Source organism: Petaurus breviceps, unplaced genomic scaffold, assembly GCF_028583685.1.
Source record: "Petaurus breviceps papuanus isolate PSGF00001 unplaced genomic scaffold, PetGlider_PUasm1.0 189, whole genome shotgun sequence".
Taxonomy (NCBI): Eukaryota; Metazoa; Chordata; class Mammalia; order Diprotodontia; family Petauridae; genus Petaurus; species Petaurus breviceps.
In genome coordinates this window covers 41,864,032-41,883,640 of record NW_027185809.1, presented here as the reverse complement: position 1 = coordinate 41,883,640, position 19,609 = coordinate 41,864,032, and the positions used below count along the sequence as shown (strand labels likewise).

Here is a 19,609-nt window from a genome sequence, read left to right as displayed (position 1 = left end):
GGCAATACTTCTACCTGTAATAATGGTCCAATTTCAGTTGTTTATTAGTTGAATTCTCAAGGATTTTGAATTCTGCACTTATAATATGAGGAGTTTATTGCCTGTTAACATTGCAAAAGATAAAGAGCTTCTCACGTGTAATTGTAGCCGCCAGACCATGGCTATGGCCCTCAGCATCATCATCACTATACCATCATTGTCTTTATCATTGTGAGCCTCATCTTTTTCTTTTAGTTTCTATTGGCATCTATTTATTGTTTCTTCATATTTTTATGACTGGAAGACTTCCTTTTTCAGTCACATACATACTCAATTTGTGATGATAACAAAAACATCAAATTAGATATAGGTCAATTTCTCTAACATTTGTTAACTCATTGGTAGTTAGTCAGAGAATACCTATTTCAAGTACTAACAGTTAAAATCATATTTGTAGATGGTTTAATGCTTACTAAGCTTTTCCCCAACTAGAGGCAGATAGGTGGGACAGTAGATGCGGTGTTAGGCCTAGAGTTAGGAAGACCTGAATTCAAATCGGGCTTTGGACACTTACTATGACCCTGGGCAAGTCACTGAACCTTTGCTTGCCTCAGTTTTCTCAACTGTAAAATGAGGATAATAATAGCACCTACTTCCCAGAGTTATTTTAATGATCAAATGAGATCATATTTGAAAAGCACTTAGCACATACAGTGGGAGCTTAATAAATGCTTATATCCTTCATTCCTTCCCCCAAAAAAGAGATATAAGAAAGCATGCCACCTGTCAGGCGATTTAGCTTAACTGTTTTTCATTGAAAGACCTAAGGTTGAGGGTCAGAATAGGGGGGAAGTTTCCAAAATGATTTATAATGTAAAAAATAATAATAGTAAAAGGTATAAATAAACCTATTGTAAGAAGAAAACAAAATCCAAGTGTTACTTCCCTGACATAATAAAGAATTAAAACAGGACTTTACTTTTGTTATTCTGAACTTTACAATCAAATAAAATTTACATTTCTATGAAGAAAATAGAAGAAAAACTGATTTTACATGAAACTATGACTCTCTATTAAATAAATGCAAATTGTTTTTCTTCCTAAGTGTATAATAAATACAACATATAACCTTCAGAGTTGTCCTGCTTGTCTATGTTTTCTTCCGACTTTTCTTCTGTTCTCTTCTATGAATTTTTAAATGCCTCAGTGACCATTTTTTTTCTTTTCACTGCTTTTTCAACCATTTACCCTTTGACGGGCGGCCACTTAAGTTGCCAGGTTTTTTTTGCTTCAACAAAGAGTTGAAATAAACTTTTTTTGTGTATAGGGGTATTTTTTCCTCTTTCTTTGATCTTTTTTAGGGTATAGACTTAGTAGTAGCATCAAAGGTACACAGTTGCAATTGTTTTCCAGAATAGCTGTACCAATCCATAGCTCTTCCAGTTCATCAATATGTCTGTTTTCTCACAGTCTCCTAATAACATTTGTCATTTTTCCTTTTTGTCAACTTTTCCAATCTCATGTGTGTGAGATGGAAGCTTGGAGTTGTTTTAATGTGCATTTCTCTAATTATTAGTGAGGTGGAGTAGTTTTTTAAATATGGTTATTAATAGCTTGGACTTCTCCTTAGAGAGCTTGCCTGTACCCATTCTTTAAGCATTCATCTACTGGGGCATGATTCTTGTTCTTATAATTTTGAATTAATTTTCTTAAAGATCTTGAATATCAGGATATATCAGAGAAAAATGCTTTAACTTTTTTTCTAATAAATAACTTTCTCTTCTAATTTAAGGGCATTAGGTTTTTTATACAAAAACTTGTAATGTTATGTAATCACAATTGTCAATTTTATCTTTCACGATCTTCTCAATTACTTTTTTGGTCACAAAATTTTCTCGAGTTCAGGGTTGGGAAATATATTTCCTGCCTTGTTCCTCTAATCTATCAATGAGGTAACTTTTTATATAAAAGTTACATATCCATCTAGAACTTATCTTATTCTATATGTGAGGTGTCAGTCTAAATCTAACTTCTGCCAAACTTCTTTCTAGTTTTCCCAGCAATTTTTGGCAAATGGTACGTCCTTATCCCAGTAATCAAGGCCTTTAAATGTATTAAACTCTTTGTTACTATTTTTGTATGTGTTGCATACCTAATTTGTTTGACTGAACAACTATTTTTTAATTGATTTCTAATAATTTTTATGATTTTTTTATAGTTTGATATCTGGTATTACTAGGTCACCTTTCTTATTTTTTCTTCATTTCCCTTCATATTTTTCACCTTTTGTTCTTCCAAGTGAATTTTTATATTTTTCAGTCTTTTTCAGTCATGTCTGATTTTTCATGATCCCATTTGGAATTTCCTTGGCAAAGATACTGGCATGGTTTTCCATTTCCTTCTGCAGCTCATTTTATAAATGAGGAACTGAAGCAAACAGGGTTAAGTGACTTGCCCAGGGTCACACACAGAGTAAGTATCTGAGGCTGGATTTAAACTCAGGAAGATGAGTCTTCTAATTCTAGGCCTACTACTCTATCCATTGCACCACCTAAATCTTATTTCATCTAATTTGCTACAATTTTTGAATGTTTGGTTATGATGTCAATGAAATAATTTAGGTAGGGTATTAGCATATCCAAATCATGAGCAATTAATATCTCTCCATTATTTGGAGCTGTCTTTATTTCTGTGCTTTCTAATTGTATTAATAAAATTAATTTTTTATTAACGTGCCTTGGCAAGTGCAGTCCCAAATATTATACATATAATTTATTTTGTATGTAATTTCTCTGTCTCTTTTTATGGGGGGGGGCTTTGTAATATATAAGAAAGGCTAAAGATGTGTAAATTTACTTTAAATCCTGCTATTTTGCTGAAGTTATAAATTATTTCAATTCATTTTTAGTTTATTTCCTAAGATTCTCTAAGTAGACCATCATATCATCTGCAAAGAGATTGTTTTTGCACTTTGCCTATGATTATTTTTTCAATTTCTCTTCCTTTTCTTATCACTACCCCTAGCATTTCTAGCACTTTATGTAAAAAATTAGTGATAATAAAAATCTCTACTTTTTCCTCTGAACATATTGGAATGGGCCCTAGTTTATTTTCATTGCATATAATTCTTATTCTTGGCTTAGTTAGATATTTACCCTCTTAAGGAAAGGTTTTTTACTTCTTTGCTTTTTAGTGTTTTCAATTAAAATTGGTTGTATTTTTTCAAAAAATTTCTCTGCATGTATTGATGAAAGTTATTATATATAGTATATATTATTAATATTTTATATATAATATTATATATTACCACGAATATGGTATATTGTGTTTGTCATTTTCCTAACTGAAAAAAAACCTCGTGCTTATGGTATAAATCCAACCCTATAATAATGTACAATCTTTTTCGTATTTTGCTGCGCCCTCTTTCTGATGTTTTTGAAAAAAAAAATTGTAGTAATATTCATTATGGACATTGATCTACAATTTCCTTTCTCTGTTTTTTGCAGTCTATGCAATTAAGTGTTCTTTAAATTTTTTCTAAAATTCACTTATAAATATAGGTAGGTGGCATAGTGGGCTTGAAATCAGGGAGACATCTTCTGGAGTTCAAATCCAGCCTCAGACACTTATGTGCTGTGTGACCCTTAGCAAGTAATTTAACCCTGCTTACCTTAGCTCCTCATCTATAAAATGAGATGGAAAAAGAAATTTTAAACAACCTCACTATCTCTGCCAAGTAAACCCCAAAAATGGGGTCATGGAGAATAGGATACAACGGAAGAAAAAAAAAAAACAAGAACAACATATAAATACATCAATTGCTTAGTTTTTTGTCTTTGAAAAATCATTGATGGCTTCTTTAATTTCTTTTTCTGAGATTAGATTATTTAAATTTTATTTTTCTTTATCTGTTCATCTGAGTACTTTAATTTTTTAAAGATATTCACCCATTTAATTTAAATCTTTAGTTTGCTATATAATTCGGTTTTAAAAATTGTATACAGTTGTGAATGTTAATTGCATGTTTTCTTTTCACCCTCTCTTGTGCTTTTTATCTCTCTTTTTTAAAATAATTTCTTGATTTCTCATAAAGTAATTAGCTTCCATTTTCTCCTTTCTAATTTTTAGAAATTATTTTCTTCAGTGAGCTTTTGGATCTCCTTTTCCATTTGGTCAATTCTGTTTTTAAAGGTTTTCTTCTCCTTGACTTTTTGAACCTCTTTTGTTATTCAAGTTAGTCTATTTTTAAGGTGCTATTTTCCATAGTATTTTTTTGGGTCTCCTTTCACATGCTGTGGACTCATTTTACATGATTTTCTTCCATCACTCTCATTTCTCTTCCTAATTTTTCCTTGACTTCTCTTACTTGATTTTTAAAATCCTTTTTGAGCTCTTCTATGATCTGAGACCAATTCAAACTTTTCTTGGAGGCTTTGGATATAGGAGCTTTGACTTTGTTGTCTTCTTCTGGTTGTATGTTTTGATCTTCTTTGTCACCAAAGTAAGATTCTGTAGATGATTTTTTTCCACTGTTTGCTCAGTTTCCCAGACAATCACATGACTTTTTTAGTTCTTTGTTAAGGTAGGTCTTTGCTTCCAGTGTGGATGGTGTAATGTCCCAAGCTTCAAGGGATTTTGAAGCTGTTTTCAGAGATACTTACTTCTAGAGACCTGAAGATTCTTAGTTCTTCCAAGGTGGTATGAGCAAAGGAGAGGTGTTCACTCCTCTCCTGGTCTGTATTGTGGTCTGTGAGTGACCACACGCACTTTTCTGCCTTGGAATTGTGAGGAGGATTCCCTCTCCACTGCCATGACATGCTCCACCAGGCCAGCACTTCTCACCTCAGGGCCACTACCCAGGACTGAAACCCAGATCCAAGCACAGACAAAGCAAGAGAATCCTGTCTCAGTACCATCAAAAAGATCCCTGCAATCTTCCTCTGATCTATCACTCGATCTCACTGTCCATGGGCTTGGAACTCTGGAAATATCTGCAAAAGCAGCAGCCTCAAAAGCAGCTGCTACCACAGCCGCCCCAGGGCTAGGACCTGACCTTTCTCCTCTCTCACCCAGGTCAGACAAGCCTTTCCTACTGACCTTCTAATTAGCCTTTGGCATTTGTGGGTTGAAAAGTCTGGAAAATTCCACAGCTACCAGTGATTCAGCCCCCTGAGACCTGCTTTGGGTTTGCTGGGGCCCAGTGCATTTTATCCTGGACTATGCTCCTTTCTCAGCCTGGTGCCACAGAACTTTCCTGTCAATCTTCCAGTTTTCTTGGGGTGGGAAAGTGTTTCACTCTATCATTTTGTGGGTTCTGCAGCTCTAGATTTTGTTCAGAGTCTTTTTTACAGGTATTTGGAGGGTTTGGGGGAAGATCTCAAGTGAGTCCCTGCTTTTATTCTACCATCTTGGCTCTGCCCCCTTTTCTCTCTCTTTTTGCCCTTTAAATTCCTCTTTATAAAGAAGACAATAGTGAGAGAGGAGTATACTAGTCATTAGCAATACATATATATATATATATATATACATATATATATATATATATATTTGAAGCAATCAACTTTTACTCTATTGTCCTTCTTCTCTAACCTTTACCCAATCCCAAAGATTTCTTTTTCATTTCTTTCTTTTCTTTCAATTGCCCTTCATGATTTACTCTTCAAATTTGAAATTTGTTTTGCTTTTTGCCTAATTTCTCCCTGAATCCTTCTTAACCTCCCCCTTCAACTATTCACACCTGTTTCCCTACTAAGCTATATTAATTTCAACACCAAATATTTTGTGTGCATTTGTGTGTATGAGTGTTTTCAAATCTTTTTTTCTGGTTCAAATGAAATAGGGTTCCTGAGTAGTCCATTCCCTCCATTTCTTCCTGCTATTTTTGTATTATCTTCTCACTTCTTCCATCTTTCTTCCATTTCTTTTTCCTTCCCTTTCTTTCTTAGAACATCTCTTTTTGACCTGTTTCCTAAATCAGTTGTTTTTCATAAGTCATCTTATATTTCTGTTGTTGGGTTTTTTTTAGCTTTCCAATTTTGTCCTATTATTTCTTCTTATATTATAGATTAATAGATTTCTGTTTGGTCTACCATAATAGTCTAGGACTCTGATACTTGGGCAAAGTTTTATACTTCCTTTACTAAGCTGTTTATTCTTTTTCTAGTTTTTCCTGCTAGAGCTCTTATTTCATTTATAATATTTTAATCCTTGCTTTCATTTCTTCTCAGAAGTTCAGTAAAACTGTAACAAAGTTGCATTTTTTTCGAGGGGCATGTTCGTTTTTTGGTAGATATTGTGGTTATTCTCTTCCTTTGAATTTATGTCTTGGGTGTTCTGGCTTCATCATATTCCTCTGTCATTGGATTTTCTTCTATTTACTCATTTTTACAACCTCACTTCTTGAATCAGAGCCAAACTCTTCTCACTTCTGGAAAGAATCGTGCATCATTTTTTTTGTCCTGATGGGCATTTTTCAGGGTTCTGCTACTGTTTCTTCTATATACCAAACATATATTCTTCAGGAAACTTGGGGGAAGTTAATTAACTATGCCAATACAGTTTGATCATTGTGTTCCTTATCAGAGTAGGCTCCTGATCCCCAGTCCAAGATTGGAGAGACATAACTGCAAAATCCAGGTATCTCTGCCTCACCCTACTTGATAATCCTGGATTGCTGCCCTGTATAGCCAGCTGTAAACTTCAGATCTCCCTAAATTACCCAAAGTCCATATTCTGAAAGTCTTCCAGGTATTTCTAACTATACCCCTTCTCTGGAGCCTATAAGTTTCTGGCTATATTTTTATATGGAGCTGGAGTGGAAAAATATCATTTACTGTAGTTTCACTTAGGATTTCCTGGCCATTACTCTATCTCATATTCTTTTTTTAATCCTTATTTGAGTAGTTGCATGAGACATCTGGGTTGTTCTGCTCCCATTTACTCTGCCAACTACGGAAATATCTCTACAGACTTTAGTGGGGCATATATAGTATTAGCTAATTTAATTGTTGAAGTTAATTTTGTAGTATTCTCAATCATTTTCTGTAACTTGTCTTCAAAAAAAGTATAGCAGAAACCACATCTAAAGTTTTAGCCATTCAAAATTTAAAAAAAGTATCAATTTTTCCTCAGAAATAAAAATGATGTCAATGAAAAATGTATTTAAAAGATTGATAATTGGTTTTCATTAAAAGGTACTCAGTTCAACTCAATGTCATAAGCAAAATCAAAACTTCCAGCCTTCCACCATTACTAATTACAAGGAACTGCAAGAGGGAGCCAAAAGTATGAGGGAAAGTTGCTATTTACATAAGAACCTCTAACAGTTTCATCAAATGGAAGGTCACCTTGGTAAATACCTTCTCCTCAGAGCCTCTCTACAATAGGCATATGATTCTTTAACATCCTTGTTCTTGCAACACAGGATATGCAAATTATCCATGTTTTTTCCCTTACAATTTCTGTCAAATTTTTATTATTTATAAGCTAACAAACTTCACAGTTCGCGTTTTACCTGTCATATTTTTTCTGAAGTTTTCAGAGCTGATCCACCTCAACCTTTCACCTCTCCATTCCTCACTGTATAAATTTAAAACTAAGCCACCCAATTCATTGTCTTTTGGAAGAGGACCGTACATACCTTAGAAAGAAGCTGAGAGGAGAAAACAATCGTGATAATAATGAGAAGACTGAGGTGATTCTTAAATCCAGTGACACTCCTATTCCTCTGTTTCATTCGTTTTTTCTAACTTTGTTATGATGCAAAGCACTCAGATTGATCTGTGAAATAAAAATAGGCTGAATGTTTTATTTTAACTTATTTTCCTGATCAAATAAAGAAGCTTCAAGATACTTTAAGGATCATCAAATTTAAAACTCAATGGGACATTAGATCATCTAGCTCAGCCTCCTAATTTTATAGATACTAAGGCCCAGAGCAAAAGGCCTTAGTCACACAGGGGTCCATAAGTATTAAATGGCAGAATTGCAATTTCAACTGTAGATTTTCTCCACCCTCAACTTGAAATCCAATTCTCTTCTCACTACATAGCACTTATTCTATAAGTAAATCAGTTCTCCATTGTTCTCTCAAGTCAAAAAGTACTTCACAATTGTTGAATCTATAGGCCAGACAGGGCCTGAAAGGCAACCAGAACTCTATGGTGGCCAGCAACATTTGAATAGGGCCAACTGACAAGCATTTATTATTCATACAATTTTAATTATCTGGTGGCTATTAAAGTTATTAATCTTACCCGTTTGTAGTGTTAAGTAGGAAGAAAGAGAAAAATGAAAAAAAAAAATAGGATTCGTTTCTTTTCTTTGGGACAAAGGGTCAAGGGAAAAGCCACAGTAGAGTATTGACTATGGTTGTTTATATAACAGCTCTAATAAAAAATAAAACAAAACAAAACTTTGAGCTCATGAGAGTCTTTGTGAACGTTTAATGAGGGTAGTTGCTAAGGGTGTAATGTGACATAATGGAAAAATTGGAGGATTTGGAGTCAAAGGATCTGAGTCCCTGGATCTAATTCTTTACTACCTATATGAACTTGAATAAGTCACTCACTTTCTCTCTTCATTAAGCCTCAGTTTCCTCTTCTGTAAAATGATTGGATTGGGCTAGATGACTTTTCATAGTGCTATGAGTCTATGAAACCATGTGTGGAGAAAAATAAGCACAAATAAATTCTTATTGTCCTAATGCCTGCTCAGAAAGACTAAGCTGTAGGTGCAAATGGAATGCCAGGACCAGGATGATGATGAGGCTCATTACTGATTTTCTAAGAATGTGGCACTGAGAGAAAAATGAGAGAACAGGAAACTCTGAACAGACACCATGCTCCTTAGGGCCCCACAAGAGAACTGTAGATTAAATGCTCTAGTTCCCTCCTTGGGTCATGGCTGACACCTCCAGTCACATGGTAAGCCCTGAGGAAACAAAGATAGATTCAGGAAAATTGTCAGCTATCTACTTAGTCACTAAGGTGGTCTTTTGCTAATGTTTTGGATTTTTAAAAATTTCCTCTGTATCATTTATAAATATGTATTATCACTGCAAAAAATATCCAATTTAAACTCCAACTTGGTTCAACTCTAGAATTATGAAGAGGGAGAGAGATTTCATGTACCTGAGGCTGTCAGAGATGCTATCAGACACACCTTTAATGAAGAAGTCTCAGAATCCTTTATGGGATATGTGTAGGAACACTCAGTTGCCAAATCCTTTCAATTTTACTGCCACGTTTCTTCCATCTGTCCCCTTCTCTCCACCAACAACCCCATCACCACACTCCTAGACAATTAGAGTAGCCCCCTAACTAGTCTCATTGGCTTCAGTTCTTTACCTCTTCAATCAGTCCTGCACATAGTTGCTAAATGTCCTAAGGAACAAGCCTTATATAATATTTTTATTGTCTCTAGGATAAAATCTAAATTCCCTAACCTGTATATTCTGACTTCTATATGGTATCTAACTATCATTCTCATTGCTTCCCATTTATGAACTGTCCTGCATATTCTAGATGTAATGAGCTACTTATTATTCCCTAAATTTGACATCCATCACCCATCTCCATGAATTCACACAGGCTATGACCCATGCCTAGAATGCGCACCAGCTTTAATTCCAGATTCCTTATCTTTTTTTTGATATTCATCTCAGATATAGACTTTCTGTAACTCTCTGACCCCCAACTCACCAAACTGATAATGTTAGTTCCATTATCCAATATCCCTAGGGCATTATACCTAGATCTTTCCTTTACCCCACAATTCCCAAGCTATCTTGTATTATATTTATTTGTTTATATGTCCTATCCTCTCCAATAGAATGTAAACTCCTGGAGGGCAAGAACTGTTTCATTTTTGCCTTTAGACATATCCCATTGACTGACACAGTGCCTTTTGATAGTGTTCCTATCATTGTTGTTGAGTCATTTGCAGTCATGTCTGACCTTTCATGACTTTACTTAGGGTTTTCTTGGCAAAGACACTGGAGTAGTTTGCCTTTTCCTTCTCCAGATCATTTTACAGATGAGGAAACTGAGGCAAACAGGGTTAAGTGATTTGCTCAGGGTCACACAGCTACTGAGTGTCTGAGGCATGATTTGAACTCAGGAAAACTCATCTTCCTGATTCCAGGCCCAGCACTCTATCCATTGTGCCACCTAGCTGTCCCCAAAGTGTAAGCATTTAATAAGTAGTTGTTGAATTAAATTAAATTTGAAGTACATATTCATCAGAAACTCTCTCTTAACTTTGTGGCTAGGTCACTGTGGTAGGTCTCAAGAAGATCTGGGTTCAAATCCCACCTCAGACATCTACGGTATGTAATCCTGGGCATTCACAACCTCAGTTTCTTCATTTGTAAAATTAAGGGGTTTGGTTGTAACAGTGTTGTCAAATTTAAGTAGAAACCAGAGCCACTAAACTGTACCTAAGGATCCCTACCTGTACATGTTGACTTAGAAAATCATATATTAACATTAACTATGATTTATTGTAATCTATTTTATCAAATCTTTCCCAATTATATTTTAATATGATTCCAGCCACACTCAGGAGCTTTGTGGGCCACATGAGGGCTGTTTAATACTTCTGGATTAGAGGATCTCTGAGGCCCTTCTAGCTCTAGAAGCACAACTCCTCCAGGCTCACCAAGGCCATCTCTCCAACTTCCAGATGAAGCAGGAAGATCTTTGAGCCCCTAGTCAGAGCTTTGTCATCAGAAAACCTCTCCTTTCTCTGGTTTAAGGGAGACAAACAAAGTATTTAAAGTATCTAGTGATAAACAAAATGACACATGTGGCTATGTCAAGAATTCTTTTTTTTATAAATACCTGCAGGTTGATCAACATAGAGAAATACTAGTAAAGAAACCCCCTTTACCAATATAGAAGAGTAACTACTCTGTAAAATAAGGTAAAGAAGTAGATGGCAAACCACTCTAGTATGTTTGCCAAAGAGACCCAAATGGGATCACAAAGAATCAGACATGACTTAAAAAAAATGACAACAACAATAACAAAAAAAACCCCACTACTCTGCACCTGAGGCACTGAAAGATTAAGGAATATTCCCAGGGTCATACAGCCAGTATGTGTTAGAGGTAGGTTTTGAATTTAGGCCTTTCTGAATTCAAGGCCAGTTTTCTATCTGCTATACTACATTGCTTCCACACGTGTGTGCATGCATGTGCATACACACATGAATACACATATGTATAAATGTATTTATAGATATATATACACATACTGTAGCACACACAGGAATATATGCTCATGAGCATCTATAGAATTATAATTATACACATAGGTTACATTTATATATATATATATATACACACATATGTATTTAAGTATATGTGATTTCAACAGTGTGAGGACTTCTTTGACCAGCACACACATTGCAACTCCTTAACATTTTCTGTGTGTGTGTGTGTGAAATGCCTTTAAAGGTATTTAGTATAGCTGAAAGACCCTGATGCCCCAGAGGAAAGACAGCTCTGTGATGTCATTTCATCATTAATAAAACTCTGTTACCATGGGGACATCACAGCTCCATGTCAGACCAGCACTTAGTTCTGACAACTGAAGAAACTAGAGAATTTCAATCAGGTCAGTTCAATGGCACCTCCCAGGCATCAAAGAATCTGAAAAGTATCAAGTTATGAAACATTTGCAAAGCTATCTGGGAAGATGTATGCTTTAAGTCATGCTTCAAAGCCACATATTTCCCTAATCAATAAAAGTTATCTCCATAGGATTCTTTACCTCCAAGAGTCAATAACATATGCATGGTCCATAGAATATCTCAGTCCTCTTTACTCAAGTATAATTGCCTCATGAAACCAAATGACTCTTCTCAATTCCTCTATTCATTGGGGTCCCTTATTCTACAAAGTTGTCAACGAATTGTCATACAAGCAGACATACTAGCCTAGCTGAAGTGGCAAAGGACCCTGAATGAGAAAAAAAAGGAAGAAGTATGTATCAGGCAAGTCTGACCATCACAACCACTCTGACCTCTATATCATCTCAGACCCTGATGGAGATAGACTAGGACCCTAGCCTTGTGACTAGCAGTGACCCACAGACCTCCAGATCTGCTTCCAGCCTAGACCCCACAGCAATTACTGGGGAAGGAAATCATTGTGGAGGGGAGTTCAACATTTCTCATCCCTACCAGAAATAACTGCTAATCAATTGCCACCAATAGATCGCCACAGAGGCCTAGGAGAAGGGTTTCCCAGACCACCAGTTTTGCTTCCAGCTCAGTTGTAATGTGGAGAAGCTATTCCTGTGGAGAAGTACCCAGCCATCTCTCTACCAACTTCCAATCATCTGGCAAACACACAGGGCAGACAATTCACTGTAGCTGCAAATCACCCTGAGGGAGAGGCAAGAGGCAGCACATGCCAAGCAAGTCAAACCCCCATCACCACCTTGACCACCATCTTCCCTCAGCACTAATGGAAACAGCCCAGGATCCTGAACCCAACTGCTTCGGGTGTAGCGTTGCTTCCAGACCAATGTCTTCAGTGATCATCCTGGAAAGCAACACCTGTGTAGATCCTGGAAGTGCTACAATGTCATCTACCAAAGACCCAGAAAGAAAAATGCTTGCCACCAAAATCTTTAGCATTGTCAAGTAATTCAACATCAGAAATTAGTATGATTTTTTTCAATGAAAATTATATTGAAGAGGCATTAACATCTTATTTACCACCTTACTCTAAGGACCATGAGACCCTTCCATCTGACTTCCATATGTATTATGTTCCCCATTTGAACATGAGCATTTTGAGAGTAGGAACTGTCTTGCTTCTCTATTTGTATCCCCAGTTCTTAATATGGTGTTTTGCATATAGTAAGTGCTTAATAAATCCTTTATTCCTTTCTTCAATCAGTTGAAAAACTAGGAAACTTACATGGATAGAATATACAGGTTAAACACTGAAACTATTAGTTTATTGATACAGGTAATGCCTGAGATGAAACATCCAAGTCAGCACCTTCTCTACAACTTACAATCTTAAAGAGATATCTAGTACACCACAACATTAAATGACTTGCCCAGGGTCATACAGTATGGGTCAAAGGTTGGACTCGAACTCAGGCCTTCCTAGATTAAAGGCCAACTCTCTGTCTACTATAGGGACCAAACTAAAATTCCCCCAGCATTCCAGGCACTTACACTCCTATTCCTTGCTATTACTAAAAAAGATTTTAAAGATCAAACCAATGCTACATTTTGATCTTGGCCATAAGTTCTGACATCACAAATCATGATTTCTCTGAGTCTGTTTCAATATTTTGATCTTTCATTTGTGGATTCCTCTTCCAAGGGTGCTAATTACAATCTATCCATGCTTATTCATCTTTTCCTCACATAAATTTTCCACAGTTGGTCAATCCAATAAGCCTTCCTCTAGATCTCTTGACATTACATGGATTCCAGTGGAGACATAGGTGGTTCACTTCTAAGCAAGTGTTTATGTGTACTGTGTTGGAGCCTGCTCATGTCAACCAGGTACTATCATTCTATCATCCATTGGGTGGTGCTCAACTTGAATTCTTCAGAGATCACAGAAGGTAGTCTGGATTCTTTTTGGGAAATTGCCCATTGCTTTTAATGACTCTAAGCTTCTCCCTTAAACAAAGACCTATATGATAGAGATGATACTGATTTTACAGATGAGAAAAATATCTAAGACAGTATTTTAGTGACAAAATTCTTCCACAGGTGTCTGAACCAATTATACTCAACAAGTCTGCTTTGTTCTCTGTGTTATCCAACTTGTGAGTGAACCAATCTGAATGGTCTATTGTTTTAAAGGACTATTGGATAATAGGAGACCTTACAGCAGGATACTACAATCTAAAATTTAGTGTTTCAGATGATGGGTGCAAAGGCTATTACTTCTATTCCCCCACAGTTGAATGTGTCTGAACCATGGCAGAGCACCTATTTTGTGTTCCTCTCTGATCCTCTGCCTTTCTGTTCCCAATCATCTAGTCCAAATCCCATAATCTTAGATTGAGAAAAAGAGGAGAAGGAATAATCATGGTCAGGATGGGGTTATGAGTAACAAGGAACCCTTAAAGTCCATTTATTCTTCTATTTTAAGCCTGGGGGTATGTGCTTGAATGGGAAGGGATATTTTTTGCCAGAAACCAGTATAGCATGGGTACCATCATGAAACAGCCTCATAATTCAGTACAATAGCATCTCAGATTTATAGTCAGAATAATAGAATGTAAAGAAATCTGGAATGTATAGATTTCTAGCTTCCGTGGGTGGAACTGGATTTTCCTACCTACTCTGTTAAAGGTCGAGAAAACCAATGATGAGCCCAGAATGTCAACATTATATTAAGTATGGAATGGTAGGGGAAAAAGCAAACATGACATTATAATCATACATTTGGAGCTAGAAGAGACCTTAGAAATTATATACTACAACTGCCTTACATCATAGATAAGAAAGGAGAAAGGTGAACTAACTTATCCAAGGTCACACATGCAGCAGAGCCAGGCAAATTACCTTTCTACTGTATCATAATAATCATGGCTAAATAAAAATAATTATACATAATATTTGTATAGAACTTTAAAGTTAAAATAGCTCTCTGTCAGAGCGGCAAGGTGGTACAGTGAATAGAGCAATGGCCCTGAAGTCAGGAGGACCTGAGTTCAAATTCAGCCTCAGACACTTAACACTTACTAGTCATGTGACCTTGAGCAAGTTGCTTAACCCCAATTTCCCTGCCTTCCCCCTCCAAAAAACAAAAAAAAAAATAGTTCTCTCTCTCTATAGATAGATGACAGATAGATAGATAGATAGATAGATAGATAGATAGATAGATAGATAGATAGATATACACATACATATATAGGAATATACATAGATAGCATCTCATTTAATCTTCCTAACAATCATGTTAAGTGAGTACTATTATCACCATCATACAGAGGAGGAAACTGAGGTTGAGCAAAGCCAGTGACTTGAAAAGGGTCACACAGTCAGTGAGACATTGAGGCAGAATTTGAAATAGATCTTTTAGATCAGCTCCCTATCCACTATACCATCTAACTGTCACACATTCAGAGAGCTTTTTGTCATTGAAACAAGTTAATGGACTAAATTTCTGTTAAAATAAGATGGTTGGACCAGATAAACTCAAGGTCCGGTCTAGTTCAATGGTCATCTAGACTCCATAAATTTCTTTTGGCCTCTCTTTCCTTAGTTATAAACTGAGAATAATAAATAATACTTGTCCTTAGATGTTGTGATGATGGAGTTTATAAGATTTAGAGCTAAAAAGAAAAAAGATTTAGAGCTGGGGGGATGATCAACCCAACTCCATTATTTTAAAGGTAAATTGAAGCCCAGTGAAATTAAGGGACATTTTCAAGGTCATCAGGGTCCATGAAAACAGCCATTGATTAAACAGATCAATCTCCACTAGAAAAAGGGAATAAGAGAGAGACCAAGACCTTATGTATAGGCCGATGATTGCTAGGACAGAGGAAATGTCCCAGGAAAGGATGACAATAATAGGCTCAAATTCTAGTACTTACTTTCTCCCCTATTTAGTTGCAGTTACAGGGCTCAGAAAGACCGAACACTCCCATGTTTGACAGTCTTGACCCCTACCTGGATGAACAGAGAGCTTAAACATAGGGCCGGATCTGAAAAATTAGTGGCCTCGTTTCCTTACCAAGATCTAAGAAAAGGGAAATTCTAAACCCTAGGAAAGATGAAAGTTCAATCATCACTGTGTAGAATTGGCTGCAGTTAAAACTCTTCTTGGTTCTCATTGAGATAAAGTGGTTTCATCATAGACTTCAGAGATGATCTACTCTCACACAATTCATTTTACATATGAGGAAATAGAGGCTTAGGTAGGAGAAATTACGTGCATAATGTCACACAACTAATAAGTAGCAGAGCTGGAACTCTAAGTCTTCCTGACTCCAAATCAAGGGACTTTTTCTACTGCATGTTTCTATTAGTTACCAACTTTTTTTGCTTTATTTTGCTTTAAGTTTAATTTTATTTTGTTCACAGGTCTAAATTTTCTTTCTTCTCTTCTCCCCTGAGAAAACAAGACAACAAAATCCTGTCATGACTTCCAGGTTGCACATCTGCCTTCTGAAATTGAAGCCCACATCTTCATTCTCCCCAACCCAAAATATATTCCTCATGTGTATTAATAGCACCTTTATATGGAGCCATTAGCAACTAAGTACTTGGTAAAGCTTCTTAATTATAATAAAACATGCCACTGTAAATTCATCTTGAGTTTCTAGGACAAAATCTAGCACTTTCTTATAAAATTGTGGAATAGTATGCAATGTTCTGTCCATTCATCCAGAGATTGCTATCAACTGATTATTAATTATTTTAATTCAGGATGAATTAGCTCCAAGATTCCTGTAATAGGTTGTTTTTTTTATAAAATGAAATCATATGTTAATCTGTTTTTCCCCATCTTACTTTACTTCTATAGGTTTCAAACATACTTGCTAAGTTGAGTTGAAAGTTAATATTAGTTTTCAGAAAAGTATAGCAGAATGAACTACTTTTTATATGGATAATCTTTTTGATAAGATGAACTTATGAGTCACATTTTACTGTATTGAAGTTTAATTACAATAAAATAGTATATAATATAATGACATTTTTATAGCATTCTATGGTTTTCAAAGCAGGCCCTATACATTTTCTCAGTTATTTTCCACAACTGTGAAATAAACTACAGTTATTATTCCCATTTTACAGATAAAGAAACTAAAGCTAAGAAGTTAAGTGACTTCCTCAAGGTCATACAGACAATAAATTCCTAAGACAGGATTCAAATCCAGGTCTTTCTGACTCCAAGTTCAGAACTCTTTCCTCTACATCACATTGCTATTTTGCTGAGATGTCAAGGTTGATCTCCAAGTGAAGTGGACATTGGTTCAATTGAATCTCAGTCATGATAGCTCATGATGGCTTCCTTTGTCACCAGGAATGTAAAATATCTGAATTGGGAACTGATGAAAGTTTGGAATTTCTGTCAGAAGAACAATTCTAGAACAGAATGACTCCTGGTTCTGAGGAAAAGGACAGATGAGATTGTAAAGATACAGATAGCCTTATGATCCTAAGAGTTGTTTCATTTGCCCTTCTTTTGATTAAAGAGCTGCATTTTTTCTTTAAATGATTTAAACATAGTATAACTGAGGAATTATGTGTGTGTGTGTTTGTGTGCGTGAATTAAGAGCATCATTTTGATCTAAGTAAAGCACAATATTCTGCTGGCATGGACAGCAAGAATGGAAAATAGGACTTAACATATTTTGTGAATATAGTCAAGTCCCTTAAGGGTTGTATTTTTTTTGTTCAGTTGTTTCAGTCATGTTCAACTCTTCATGACCCCATTCAGGGTTCCCTTGGCAAAGATGCTAGAGAAGTTTTCTACTTCCTTTTCCAGTTCATTTTACTGATGAGAAAACTGAAACAAATAATATTAAGTGTTAATGTTAAGTGACTTGCTCAGGGTCATGTAGCTAGTAAGTGTCTGAGGTCAGATTTGAACGCAGGTCTTCCTGACTCCAGGCCCAGGGCTCTATCCATTGTGCCGCCTAGCCACCCAAAGGTTACATACTTAATCTTTTTTTTTCTCATGTTTGAGAGGTAGTCATGGAATGATCAATGAATTGTTCTTAGAAATAAAGAGATATGAATTCAAGTCTCAGATCTGCCCTTTGCCAGTCATGTCACTTGGACAAGTCACCACCCCTCTGAGGCTCAATCTCCTTACCTGTAAAACAGTGTAGCAGCAAGCACCCCAAGCGTCCCCAGGGTTGCTGCTCACACAGGTTCTTGGATCTGCTTTGATAAAGGAAAGCAACTCAAAATGGGTTAACAAGCTTATTTTAATCAGTGAGACATATATCGTTTACCTTGTTCAGGGGAAAAGGTCAGCACCCCGAACTTCAAAGTACACAGACAGAATTATCAAGACAGAAACAGATCAAGCAGACAGCTTTCCAAACTGTCCAACCATTACATCCATACCAAATCAACATCTGGGTTTTTCAAAGCCGGGGTGGGGCTCCAGACAATGGCTTCCCAGAATCCAGATCAAATCACAGAACACTTCTCAAAGTGAGCCCCCAAAACAAAGCCTCACATCAGGGCTTATATAGCCTTCTCCTGGCTCAGAGAATGTAACAACCTTATTGACCCACTGGCCAATCAAAAAGTATCTACTGAAAAACAAGCCTCCCACCCCAGGCTTCAGGTGCACTTTAGCCTAGGGGCAGAGAAGATCTTCCAAATTTGCATTCCCATTACAAACAGTTAACCAACTTTACCTACTTATGTCATAGGGTTATTATAAGGATAAAATAAGACAATATAGGAATATTTTTTATAAATAGTGAAATATTGTATAAATATAGCATATTTGAAATGTAATTATCCAGAATGCAATGGTAATTTATATGTAGTATTGCTAAATTAATATCTGTTGAATTCTTAGTAATGTTATTAATCATATATAAAAGAAGAAAAGAAGCATTTGTATGGTACCCAACTGTGTGCTGGGCACTATACTAAATGCTTTACAAATATTATCTCATTTGATCTTCACAACAACTCCATGAATGGGTGCTATTATTATCCCCACTTCATACTTGAGGAAACTGAGGCAAATAGAACTCAAGTGACTTGCCCAGGGCCCCACAGCTAGTTAAGTTTCTGAGGTCAAATTTGAATTCAGGTCTTCTTGACTCCAGGAACAGAATTCTATCTACTGTGCCACATACCTGCCTCTAATTGTGTCAGGAATACCTGGGTTCAAGCACCACTAAAGACACTAAAGGACAAATCCAGTTTCAGGCCCAGTTATGCAATCCATATGTTTTGAGTCCTTTGAAATTTCTCTCTCTTCTTTTTAAAAATATATTTTGTGGATATATTTTGTTTTTATATGCCCTAGATTTCACCCTGTTATTCCCTCTCCCTGATCAGAAAGCTACCCCTTATGACAAAATTGTTTTTTAAAGAAAAAGAGAAAGAAGAGAAAAATTTAGCAGAACCAATCAATAAGTTGAAAAAAAAATCTAATATTCTATGCCTAGGACCCCCCACACCTGCAAAGGAGTCAAGGGAGGTATCTTCTCATTTCTCTTCTTTGTGGTCAACTTTTTCCATTAAATTTCACAACATTCATTTTCAATTATTTAGTAATTATTGTTCTTTCCATTTATATTGTTGAAGTCCTCATATATATTGTTTTTCTAGCTCTACTTCATATTGTATCAGTTCACCCAAGTCTTACCATATATCTCTGCATTCATCCTTTCTAACATTTCAAATAGCCTAGTAATAATCCAACCATTCACATACCATAGGCATGTACAATTTGTTTAACCAATGCCCAATCAATGGGCGTGTACTTGTTTCTACTTCTTTGCTACCAAAAAAGGGCTACTCTGTATCGCTCTCCTAAATGTTCTCGTCTACTTACATACCAGTAGCGACCAGGTGAGAAGTCAAAACACTTAGGTTTAAACCATTTTAAACTTGAACACAAGTCAATCAAGTTCACACTGATTCCTATATGAACAGGATC

The 19,609-nt window shown here is 36.0% G+C and overlaps 1 long non-coding RNA gene across 2 annotated transcripts in view; it reads left to right on the top strand.

The window, feature by feature from the left end:
* The window catches only part of LOC138164481 (uncharacterized), a 42,022-nt gene extending 25,277 nt beyond the window's left edge, over window positions 1-16,745 (top strand). Inside the window, exon 5 of one of the 2 annotated variants that reach the window (XR_011169075.1) lies at window positions 16,054-16,745. This is a non-coding gene — a long non-coding RNA (uncharacterized lncRNA). The remainder of the gene's footprint in view (window positions 1-16,053) is intronic. The other variant, XR_011169074.1, reaches the window with a different exon arrangement.
* Window positions 16,746-19,609: the final 2,864 nt, after the last annotated feature.